We start from the raw sequence: 9,812 nt of genomic DNA on the forward strand, positions 1-9,812 counted from the left end.
CAACTCCCTTATATAGATTCCTGGGACAGCCTTGTGACTGACCCTCCCTCGTGGTTGAAAACTTATATGGGATCCCCAGTAAAATTCATGTTAGGCCGTGTTCAAAGAAAGATTAGAAAATCTAAACTAGAAGAGGGAAAGAGCCCTAGGAAGCCTACCACCCAATCGGTGGCTTCCGCCCCTACCCTGTCCGAGAAACCCATACTCTCTGATGACCCCTCAGACCTTGAGCCACCACCTTATGGCCCATTGTTGGGGTTCCGTGCCACCCCTAGAGATCCACGCCGCCCAGCCCAAGCTTCTCCAGCACAGGCTTCTCCGGATAGTTCTTCCCCTCCTGTGCCAAACCTGCCACACCCTAGGTTGGACTTTTCACCCAGTCTCTACCCTTCTGTGCCACATCCTCTCCTGTTAACTTCTGAAGACCCGTTTTGGGTTCCACTCCCTGACTCCTCAACTCCCGACAGCCCAGCCTCTCCTTCTAATACCCCTACCCACTCATTAGGGGCCCGGCATCCCTTTCAATGGACTGAATCACCTGTGACCACCTCTCAGTCTATGAGTACCCCTCCCCATCCCTCAGGGGTTCAACCTACCTCCACTGAATGGGTTAGACCTGCTGCAATCACCTTTGAGCATGATAGGAGGGTAGCTCCTAGCTCTACCTCAGGTTCTATTCCCACCTCCTCGAGAGTTCTGCCCCTCCGCCAGGTAACTACCACTCGACCGGATCCTAATAATCAGGGTCAGGTTATACAGGCACAGGCCTACCAGTATGTACCCTTCACAACCACCGATCTCCTGAATTGGAAGACGCATTACCCCTCTTATACTGAAAAGCCTCAGGCAGTGGTGGACCTAGTGGCTAGCATTATGGCCACCCATAACCCAACCTGGACTGATTGTCAACAACTTCTCCTGACCCTCTTCACAACTGAGGAGAGGCGGAAGATTTTGCAAAATGCTGAGGCCATCACGCGAGACCGTGTCCCCGGGGGGACACAGGACCCAGAGGGATGGGTTAGAGCTCGGTTTCCTCGCGCAGCTCCAGATTGGGATCCAAATGATGGGCAGCACTATGAACTGTTGTCTGGCTATTGCCGGGACTTACTGGAAGGTATGAGGAAAGGCATAAAGAGGCCCATTAATCTGGCAAAGGTTTCTGAAATTCTCCAAGGGGCAACTGAATCCCCTGGGGCCTTTCTAGAGCGACTAATTGAAGCCTACAGAACATACACTCCATTTGACCCTGAAGCCCAAGAAAACCAGAGAATGGTGAATAGTGCATTGGTGGCCCAGAGTATGCCAGATATCCGGAAGAAGTTGCAGCGTCAGGAGGGATTCGCAGGGATGAATACCACCCAGCTAATTGAGATCGCAACCAAGGTTTTCATTAATAGAGATCAGGAGGTGCGCCGAGAGGCTGACCGGAAGATGCAGAAGAAGGCCGACCTTTTAGCGGCAGCCATTACTAATTCCACCCTTAACCGAGGTCGACCTCTAGCTAATGGGAAGCCAAAGTGGGACCCCGGACCACCAGCCAGGCCCCGAGATTCCTTCAATCAATCCCGGCCAAGGGGGGAGAATCCCAGACCAAGATTGGAGAGGGATCAGTGTGCCTATTGTAAGGAAAGAGGGCACTGGAAAGATGAATGCCCCCAGAGGCGCCAGGGACTGAGAAGGGGACCAGGAGATCGAGGAAGCCGAGGCCGAGTTCGAGAGGGAAGATATGAGCCTCCTGAATCTGACATCATCGGGATAGCCGAGATGGCAGAATGGGACGAATAGGACAGACCGGGTTCCTACAAACTGGGCTCCCAGGAACCTATGGTCAAGTTAACTATAGGGAGCCGCTCAATTCCATTCATGATTGATACAGGAGCTGAACATTCTGTTGTGACGGAGCGATTAGCGCCTGTGTCTGGAAAAACTGTCCGAGTGGTGGGTGCCACGGGGGTGCAGAACCGGAGGCCCTTCCTGACAACCCGTAGATGCCAATTAGGCTCACACATAGTCACTCATGAATTCTTGTATATGCCAGACTGTCCAATCCCTTTGTTAGGCCGAGACCTGCTGTCCAAGCTTAGGGCCCAAATTTCCTTTGATTCTGATGGCCAGACTTCAGTCTCCTTTCGGCCCCCGATATCCAGCCCTAAGGGTATATTGAGTTTCTGCTGCCCTCTTGAAGAAGAATGGCGGCTGCATCAGTCGCAGGGCCAAGTTGACCTACCCCTGGCAGATAGCTTTCAGGTCAGAGGGGTATGGGCAGAAGATAATCCCCCAGGGTTGGCCCGAAATATTCCTCCTGTCCATGTAGACTTACTTCCAAATGCCCGGCCAATCCATCTTCGCCAATACCCAATTCCCAGAAAGGCTCTGGAAGGGATTCAAGCACATTTGAATCGTCTGTTATCCCATGGAATTATTCGTCCTTGTCAGTCTCCATGGAATACGTCACTATTGCCAGTTCAGAAGCCAGGGACTGAGGACTACCGGCCAGTCCAAGACTTACGAGTGGTCAACAAATCCACTATCTCATTACACCCTGTAGTGCCTAATCCATATGTCCTGCTAGGATTGATACCTTCTGGAGCTACCCATTTCACGACACTAGACCTAAAAGATGCCTTCTTTTGTATTCGGGTGGCCCCAGCCAGTCAATTGCTTTTTGCCTTTCAATGGGAAAACCCAGTAACAGGAAGGAAGCTTCAGTATACATGGACCCGCCTGCCACAGGGGTTCAAGAATTCCCCCACTATTTTTGGGACAGCCCTAGGGCAAGACCTTAAGACTTTTAAATCTGAGCCTTCCAGGCGAGTTTTACTCCAGTATGTAGATGACCTCCTGATTGCAGCAGTGACCCAGGAAGAGTGTTTTGAGGCTACTAGAGAATTGCTGGAGCTACTCTTGGATGCAGGCTATAAGGTCTCACGCTCAAAGGCCCAACTCTGTCAGTCAGAAGTGAAGTATCTGGGCTTCTGTATTTCCCAGGGAAGTCGGAGACTGGATGCTAGTAGGAAGCAAGCGGTAGCTGCAATTCCCCAACCCAAGTCCAGAAGAGAAGTTAGGGAATTCCTGGGAGCAGCTGGATTCTGCAGAATTTGGATTCCAAATTTTGCATTGATGGCGAAACCCCTTTACCAAGCCACAAAGGGGGGTGAAAAGGAACCATTTGAATGGGGACCTACTGCTCAACAATCCTTCATTGCCATAAAGAAAGCCCTACTCCAAGCCCCTGCGTTAGGCCTTCCTGATGTGGAGAAACCTTTCTCACTGTATGTCCATGAGCGACAGGGGGTTGCTCTGGGTGTGCTGACCCAGATGATGGGATCCTGGCAGAGGCCTGTTGCATACCTGTCTAAACAGCTGGATGGAGTGGCTAAAGGATGGCCAGCCTGCATGAGGGCCATTGCAGCAACAGCCTTACTGGTCCAGGAAGCTGATAAGTTGACCTTGGGGCAAGAACTGGTTGTTAAAGTCCCCCATGCAGTTCTTACCCTCATGGAGTATAAGGGCAACCACTGGTTTACAAATAACCGTATGGTTAAGTACCAAGCCAGCTTGTGTGAGAATCCACGGATACACCTGGAAACAGTGGCTACATTCAATCCCGCCACTCTTTTGCCAGCATCTGAGGGACCTCCGGATCATGACTGTATCCAAACCATGGATGAAGTGTACTCCAGTCGACCAGATCTTAAAGATGTTCCTTGGAGGGACCCAGATGTAATTTATTTCACAGATGGAAGCAGTTATGTGGAGAACTCCAAGCGACTGGCAGGCTATGCTGTGGTGACAGAGGACAAGGTGATAGAAGCAAGAGCCCTGCCCCAAGGAACTTCAGCCCAGAAAGCAGAACTTGTGGCCCTCATACGAGCTCTGGAGTTAGCAGCAGGACTGGTAACCAACATTTATACTGATTCTAAGTATGCCTTCACAACCCTACATGCTCATGGAGCTTTGTATAAGGAAAAGGGACTCATAAATGCTGCAGGCCAACCTGTTAAGTATGGACCTGAAATACTTCAGCTGCTAGAGGCTGTGTGGGCCCCTAAGAAGGTAGCTGTCATTCATTGCAGGGGACACCAAAGGGTAGATACTCCAGTGGCCCGAGGGAACCGCCATGCTGATCGGGTGGCCAAGGAAGCTGCTCGAGGACCCCCAGCAAGTACTGTGACTCCCCTGTTCCAAATCCGATTGCAAGAATGGACACCTATGTATACCCAAACGGAAGAGAAATGGGCTCAAGAAGAAGGTGCAGTAAGGAGACCTGATGGCTGGTTACATCTCCCTGATACCAGAGTTCTGGTGCCACGCCACCTAGCTTGGCCTGTAGTGTCTCAAGCTCATGACCTATCACACTTAGGGAAAACAGCACTAGCCCGTCTACTCAATCGAGTAGTGGTGCTGGAAGGATTGGATAGTCTGGTTGCCACTGCCTCTGCCCGATGTACTCTCTGTGCCCAGAATAATGCTCGTCAGGGACCCCGTATTCCACCAGGAGTTCAGTCTAGAGGACTAACACCCTTTGAGTCCCTAGTTATAGACTTCACAGAAATGCCCAGGAGCGGTAGGCTCCGATACCTCTTGGTCATGGTCTGTACCTTTTCTGGGTGGGTGGAAGCATATCCTACAGTCACTGAGAAAGCCACAGAAGTAGCTCGAGCCCTCCTTAGGGATGTCATCCCCAGGTATGGACTGCCCCTTGCCATAGGTTCAGATAATGGTCCCGCCTTTGTTGAAGCTACACTTCAGGCCCTGTCCCGCGCATTGCGCATTACCTGGAAATTGCATTGTGCCTACCGTCCCCAGAGTTCAGGGCAGGTTGAGCGAGCAAACAGAACCTTGAAAAATAGCCTAGCAAAGATTTGTCAGGAAACCCAATTGAAATGGCCACAGGCATTGCCACTAGCCCTCTTCCGCCTCCGATGCACCCCAACTAAAGGAACAGCCCTCTCTCCCTTTGAAATTGTGTATGGGAAGCCCCCAGCCATTTTACAGGGAATTAAGGGAGACATAGGGATTTTAGGGTCTGCCCAGGTGCAGGAGCAGGTAGCCCTCCTGGGTAAGATAATTTCTGAGCTTCAGTCTTATGTGAGAGAAATAAACCCTGTCCCCTTCCAGGCTCAGGTACATTCCTTCCTGCCAGGGGATAGAGTTTGGGTGAAAGATTGGAAGCTCCAGCCTTTGGGGCCCCGGTGGAAAGGACCTTTTACTGTTTTGCTTTCTACCCCTGCAGCTGTGAAGGTCGCAGGGATTACTCCATGGGTCCATTGGTCTCGAATTAAGTCTGCTGACCAGACTGAGCCCAGCACGGATCAGACGGAGCCTAGACAGTGGAGAGCAGAAAGTGATCCAGCGGAGCCATTGAAGTTGCGCTTGACCCGAACCAAAGAATCTACTAGCTGAAAAGAAGGGTCAACTGCATGCTGCAGGAGCTGCTGAACTTCGGCTTCACACTGAGACTCTTTCTTGCCCTGATTCTGGCTTTCTTGGAATTTGAGAGCTTGATCCTTGTCAGTTGAGGGTCTATCCCAACTGGTATAAGAACTCAAAGACTGAGAACACTATATGAGAGTAATCTGTGATTAGCACAGACTGTTGAAATATTATTGCTTAATTAGTTTGCTGTATTTGTTTTAGATTAGGAAGAAAGAAAATGTTAGTAGTTTGGATGCTTTTGTTGTTTTCTACTCCTTGCCTCCTTGTTCCTAATACCCCAACTCGCTCCAACCTTTGGTTACACTCTGTCCAGGAACTAATTAGCCAGGCAAAGATTACTTCCCCTTGTATTGTGTGTTCCCGATTTTCTCCTTATACCACAGATGTCCCAGCTGTACCTGTCCCTGTGCAGCTCCCAGCTCTTATACCTCCCTATTTTTCGAGTTCAGGTCCTTGGAGCCAGGATTATACTTGGTGGTCCTTTTATAATGCTACTTCCCCCTCTGACTCTTCTCTAAGGCCAGTTTTTACGTCTCCCTATCCAGCCTCTGGAGTGTTTTGTTTAACAAGAAACATCTCAACTGTTCTTCCCATTCCCTGTAACTATACTAATGTTCTCCCAGAAAAAGGAGAATCTGTGTGGGTAGTTTCTCCAGGTACTCCTATGTGCCCTGCTACCATACCTGTAGATTATGACCCAGGTGATTATCTGGCTCCTAAGCGTACCACTGAGAAGACTATAGTGTCCAAGCTTATTTTCTACTTTCATAAGTCCCCGGGGTATGAAGAGTTACTAACAAATGAGCAGCCTGTCACAATTGGGGATTGGCGCCTATGGTGTGCAAAGTCTCCATTTCGTCTTCGTTCCCCCTGGGATAGGGGCTCGCATTATGGGCACCCTAAGTACCCTGTCCAGCCTGAGCCAACATTTATTGGGAACTTTCCTCACCCTCTTCTTGGTCATTACTGGCTCTGTGATAATGTCCTCCACATGATTCTTCCCTCCACATATGATTTTTGTGTATTGGTAACCTTGAATTATTTTCCTAAAGTTATTCCTCTTAAGCCACTATCCCCGCACCGCTCTAAGCGAGAGGCTTTGTCCTTACCCTCCTCCGTTGCCACAGAGGATGAGGCGATTGAATTAGCCCTCCAGTATATTAATTCTACTTATCCTCTGACTAAAAAGAGACTTGTAGCCCTTTCTGCCACGGCCTGGATTCCAATTGGAGGCCCGGTAGCGGGTATTACTGAACTAGGTATGGCTACCCGGAGACTTCAGTCCCTACTCCATGTTTTAGTTCATGAGCTGAACGTGGTAGTCAATGCATTGCAGGATCAAATTAATGAATTAAGTATAGTTTCTCGGTATAACCGTATGGGTCTTGACTACCTCTTTGCAGCCCAGGGTGGTCTCTGCACAGTGTTAAATTCTTCAGAGTGCTGTACTATTGTCATAAATAGGACGCATGTAGTTAGGCATGCCATGGATAAAGTCCTACAGTTGGCTAGCCTTAATGTGGAGGATTACCGAGGAGGATTAGACCTTACCTCCTGGTGGTGGTCATTGACCTCCTGGATACGTCCCTTGTTCATTTCCCTAATAGTCTTAGTTTTAGCAGGGTTGTTGTTTTGTTTCCTGGCCTCATGTGCTTCGGCAGTATGCCGTCGGACCTTAACAAGTAGGGTAATGGTGGTTCATAAGTCTATTCCCAGTTAGGATCACTATAATCTCCAGAGTTTGAGTTGTGAGACTTATCTCTGCATAAGCTGATTTTAGTCTCAAAGGGGGGAATGAGGCAGTGGGCAAAGAAAGTGTTAACTCTGAGAAATGATATTAAAAGCTTGAAGTTAGAATTCTAACTTTTTACTTTGCAACTAAAGTGAAGGTATGCCAGATGGTTCATATTATCTCAATGTCTGGCTTGGCTGAGCCAAAGGTTAAAAAGGTCAGAGAAAGGAATTTCTTTCACCCTTGTGAATAATGAATGCTAGCTCAACATTTGTATACTGTTAGGCATACTGTAGTTTAAAGCTGAAATACTATTTCAGAAGTTCTTGATATGTAGATTTTGTTATAAGAAGATAGCTTAGATATATAGACCATTATAAGTATTTAGAATATGTCTTATAAGAAATACTGATTCTGTGTATTCTGTGTAGTTAATAGGTAGGAAACCTTTTTAAATTCTGTATCAATTCTTTGTCTGATGTTTCTAAGCAAAGACTGTAGTGAAGAGGCCAACATGTGGTTTGACTTAGCCATAGTTCTGGCTGGTTCAATGTATAAGCTGATAGGTGAAAAAGGTCAGGAAAAGTCTTGATTAATTATAGCTAAGTGTAGGACTGGCCTCCTGAAAGTAATAACAGACCATAGCCGTATGCTATTAAGTAAGACTGACTTTTGACCTCTTTAATGAATGCCAGAGTTTAGTTAGCAGTTAGTATGAACCAGACTAGGAATATGAGAATAACCAATCTCACTAGGGCCTCTTGGTCTCTAAGGGAACCCAGTTTAAGCTATAGATGAGACATTAATCATAAGGAAAATATAAGAGTTCTGGAGACCAAATGTCTGGCTTAAGGGGCCCCAGGTTAGAGGTCAGTTTGAGGAATACCAAACCTATGTAACTGATATTTCAAAAGTAATGATTGGTTGAGGCAAAGTGACCAATCTATTCCTTAACCAATTGGAGAGTAAGGGGGGGGCCAGGCTAGGAGGGGGCTTAGAACAGTATTTAAGTAGGAGCAGAAGCAGTTTACGTCAGAAGGAGCTCAGAAGAAAGAGAAGGACAGAAGGAACAGACAGAAGAAGGAGAAGACAGCATAAGAAGAGAAGCAGCTGAGACAAAGACACAGAGAGCTGAGAGAAAGACACAAAGAGAAGAAGAGACTTAATGCTGATGTCCTGCTTTGTTTGCTGGCAAATAAAGAAGATTACTTTCTCATTCTGGTGTGTGCTGTCTGACTCCTGAAGTATCACAAATTCATGCATCCATTCCTGCAACACTGTGAGAGAGCAGCATTGACTTCCCTAAACAAGGTCAGTGTTAGCCATGATGGGGCCTAGGGAAGACAATAGGGAGAGGGCCCCAAAGCTTGCTTGAAGGCTGTCCCTCTTTCAACTTCAGGCACATTTGGGGCCCTCTGTGACAAGAAGGCCCAGTACAATTGCCCTGGTTGCCCTCCCCTAACACCAGCCCTAGCCCCGGGGCAACCTTGAATGATGTGAATGCACCTTACCACTTACTGCAGCTTAGTAAAAGGGCCCCTTGGAGAAGTGTGGACAAGATTCAAGTCTTGAGCTCGTTTAGTTAAAGGCAAGAATCTTCTTACACAAGAAGCAGAAATTTTGGAAAATCAGGCTAAACATCTAAATTTATATTTAATGAATTTCACCAAAGTGCCTACCATGTGCCCGTGGGACTTTTTAAAGAAGTACTCTGTTAAAGGCATCAGTACCACCAGGGCTGGTGTTAGACACGATGAGGCCCAGGGCAGATGCTAGGGAGGGGGCCCCAAAGATTGCTTGAAGATTGTCCCTCTTTCAACTTCAAGCAGGTTTGGGGCAGGGGCGTAGCCACGGGTGGGCCTGGGTGGCCCGGGGCCCACCCACTTTGGCCTCAGGCCCACCCAGCAATGGTGCATGCTGCAGGCCTTCTTTCCCTCGGGCCCTCCCTCCCCTTCGGGCAGCGCCGCAGTCTACCTGAACAGGAAAGCTGCACGGCACCGGGTCGTCCTGCCGCTACGCTGCTGCCCTCCGCTCCAGTCATCATCTTTCTGGCACAGAGTTCTTCTGCTGCTTATCTGACTGCAGCTGATCCGCGTGCTGCCAGGGCTGTATGCTGCTGCGACTGCTTCCTCTGCGCTGGCCCCTTGCCACCCCAGGGGTCCTTTTGCCGCAGTTTGGTAAAATCACTATTGTGTTTATGTTTATATTTGGTCATTTTACTATAGTTATGTTGTTGACAAAATTGTAAGTTTTATGTTAAATTGGACCTGCTGTAAACCACCTTGGATGAATCTGTTCACAAAAGCAGTTAATAAATCCCAATAAATAAATAAAATATAGAATGAGAAAAATACCAGCAGGCCTATAGGCAATCCTGAACCCACATGATACATTCATCTGAACTTTGCCAGCGACACACTGCTAGCAAGGCTAACACATGGGTTCCTTTATCCCGGTATTTTCACTTTGTTTTTTTGTTGCCTTATATTTTCTTATTAGAAACAACTCTGGAGGTGTTGCCTTTTTGTTTTAAAACTGATGTGCTTTGGAGAAGAAAGAGATAAGGTGGGGGGGGGGGGGGGTTAATTTGAAATTGAATCTCTTTGGCACAGAATTAAGGCTTCAGTCTCTTAAATCA

Source organism: Microcaecilia unicolor, chromosome 9, assembly GCF_901765095.1.
Source record: "Microcaecilia unicolor chromosome 9, aMicUni1.1, whole genome shotgun sequence".
Lineage (NCBI taxonomy): Eukaryota > Metazoa > Chordata > Amphibia > Gymnophiona > Siphonopidae > Microcaecilia > Microcaecilia unicolor.